General features: G+C 42.9%; 1 pseudogene; it reads left to right on the forward strand.

Moving 5' to 3' along the window:
- The first annotated feature begins 369 nt into the window (after window positions 1-369).
- On the forward strand, window positions 370-1,131 carry LOC114618824 (annotated as a pseudogene).
- The last annotated feature ends 1,585 nt before the right edge of the window (window positions 1,132-2,716 follow it).

Here is a 2,716-nt window from a genome sequence, read left to right on the forward strand (position 1 = left end):
GAACAAGAAAGGACAAGGAAAGAAATCAAATGTGATAGAGGTATAAAACGTGAAAGCACCAAAGAATCAATAAAAATATTATGTTGGGGCAGCCATGTTGTTTTGGACACCAAGCGGGAGTTGGCAGCGCCGGCTGTGGTGGCACAGACGAAAGGCAGGAAAGGGCAGGCTTGACGAGCGGGAGGATAGATCGGCTAGATACTCAACCCACAAAGAAGGAGCCTCGCATCCTAACGTTTAAGCATCTAACCCAACCGCCCAGCTAGTTAACCTGAGCCATCCGCCATCAGCTCAGGTTTGGCTGGCCTCCGGACTGCCAGCTGCAACTGTGGTGGCAACCCCAGGAGGAGCACTAGCGTCCATCTCCTTCGATTCTCGGGATTTGAAGATGGCTGCACAGTCAGCACCGAAAGTTGTGCTAAAAAGCACCACCAAGATGTCTCTAAATGAGCACTTTACTAATATGCTGAAGAACAAACAGCCGATGCTAGTGAATATTCGGGCTTCGATGCAGCAGCAGCTAGCCAGTGCCAGAAACAGAAGACTGGCCCAGCAGATGGAGAATAGACCCTCTGTCCAGGCAGCATTAAAACTTAAGCAGAAGAGCTTAAAGCAGCGCCTGGGTAAGAGTAACATCCAGGCATGTTTAGGCTGACCCATAGGTGGGTGCCCTGGCCAGGGGAGCAATTGGAGGAAGAGGCCTACCCATAATCCAGAGAGGCTTGCCCCGAGGAGGACTACGTGGGGACGTGCCACCAGAACCCTGCTTAGAGGTGGGATGTCACTCCGAGGTCAAAACCTGCTCCGAGGTGGACAAGCCGTAGCGCCCCAAATGGGCTTAAGAAGGGGTGGTGTTCAAGGTCGTGGAGGTCCTGGGAGAGGGGGCCTAGGACATGGAGCTATGGGTCGTTGCAGAATCGGTGGTAGAGGTCGGGGCATGATAGGTCAGGGAAGAGGGGGCTTTTTGGAGGCCGAGGTCGTGGCCGAGGGAGAGGTGCCCTCACTCGCCGTGTATTGACTTTGGAACAGCTGGACAACCAATTGGATGCATACATGTCGAAAACTAAAGAACACCTGGATGCCGAATTGGATGCCTACATGGCAGAGACAGATCCTGAAGCTAATGATTGAAACCTGCCTGCCTGCCCACCTGTTAGAATCTTGTTAAAGTCATCACATCTTATAAAACAACCTTGAGAAAACATGAGAAGAAACCTGATAGATGCTGGAAGGACCTGTCACAATAGGCTGTGGACTTACCTGCCACCAGGTGGTGCATTTAATCTGTTCCATCTACTTTTTGATACTGTGTTATATGAAGCCCTATTTTCCTATAATTTGGTTGAGTTTATTTTGTTGTTTATCCAGTCACCCAGACGTCTGTTTGAACAGGAATGCGTTGGCCTTGTGAGTAGAACAATTTTCCAGCCACTGTCTGTCATATACTCTTGACATTTTTAAATATTTCCTCTGTTGATTTTTATGATCCCAGAAGGAGCCAGAGTTTTCACTATTGGGTGGTCTTTGGGATAGAGTTCTACATCTTTCTTTAAAAGCTTCTTGTTAATAGCTGGAGCTAACGGTGTGTTTACTATATTGATAGTGAATGTAGTAAATTGGAAATGTTGGTATTGCTACAGGGCCACATGGTAGCAACTTTGATTTGGTCAAAGTTGGTGTTGCCTGCATTGAAACCACATAGATGGTAGCTGACAAGCTCAATTGGGATTTCCATCCTAAGAAAAGATTTTTAAGCTCTCCTTTTGGCTTTCTCTCATAGAAGAAGCAGCCATTGGTGTAGTACAAGTGGCAGAAGAGACAAGGGTGGGAAATTGGTTACAAATTGTCTCCTGGGAAGTGCTCATGTGCTGCGCATGCTGAAATGCCGTTACCCATGTTTGTCCAGAAGCAGTCTTGGTCTGATCGACTTAACTGGCTTTATTTGACCCTCTTGAAGTTTTAAGTTCAATCATATTTTGTCAGCTGTTCAGTTTCAGGGGAATCTTGTATTTCTGGTTCATTATAGCAAATTGTTCTCTCAAAATTATAAAAAAAATTTATGTTGGAAAAAAACACCGCAAAATACTTGTGCAGTTAACACTGTAGTAATAGCTCTCAAAAATGAATGAAACAACATTAAATATTGACTCAAATTATAATAAAAAGTCATAAGATATTGATTTATTTCATCTAGAACTGCCAATTGTAAATATGCACATATTTTTATCAGTTAATAAGCCACTGACTTATATTAGAGTGACAAAGATTCTAAGGTGTCAAATATATCACTGTACTATATGTACACATTTACAAGTGTAAATTTATTTATAGATTGAAAAAAATCATATTTTAGTAAGAAAACTGTTACTGTGACTACTTTCATAGAAATGTTTATTTTTATTGGCTGGACTATATTATCCATAAAGAAGTAAGGGTTCCGCTGGAGATAAAGCCCCCTTGGTTGGTCTTTGAATAGATGGCAGAATAAGGGAAGAGATGAGGGGAAATGTATATCATCAAGTTATCAAAGACTTTTATTATCTTTTCTTTCCTTTTTTTTTCAAATTGTAATTTATACTCATTCACCCAGGGGTTATAAACACACAAAGAGTCTATCCTAAGTGATATAGCCAAGAAATGGCAATGCTTCCCTATGGAAGGCTATCTTACTGCTAGCCAAGACCTAAGACAATTGGACCACTAACTTCTATTTTCT

This window comes from Grammomys surdaster, unplaced genomic scaffold, assembly GCF_004785775.1.
Source record: "Grammomys surdaster isolate TR1022 unplaced genomic scaffold, NIH_TR_1.0 62, whole genome shotgun sequence".
Lineage (NCBI taxonomy): Eukaryota > Metazoa > Chordata > Mammalia > Rodentia > Muridae > Grammomys > Grammomys surdaster.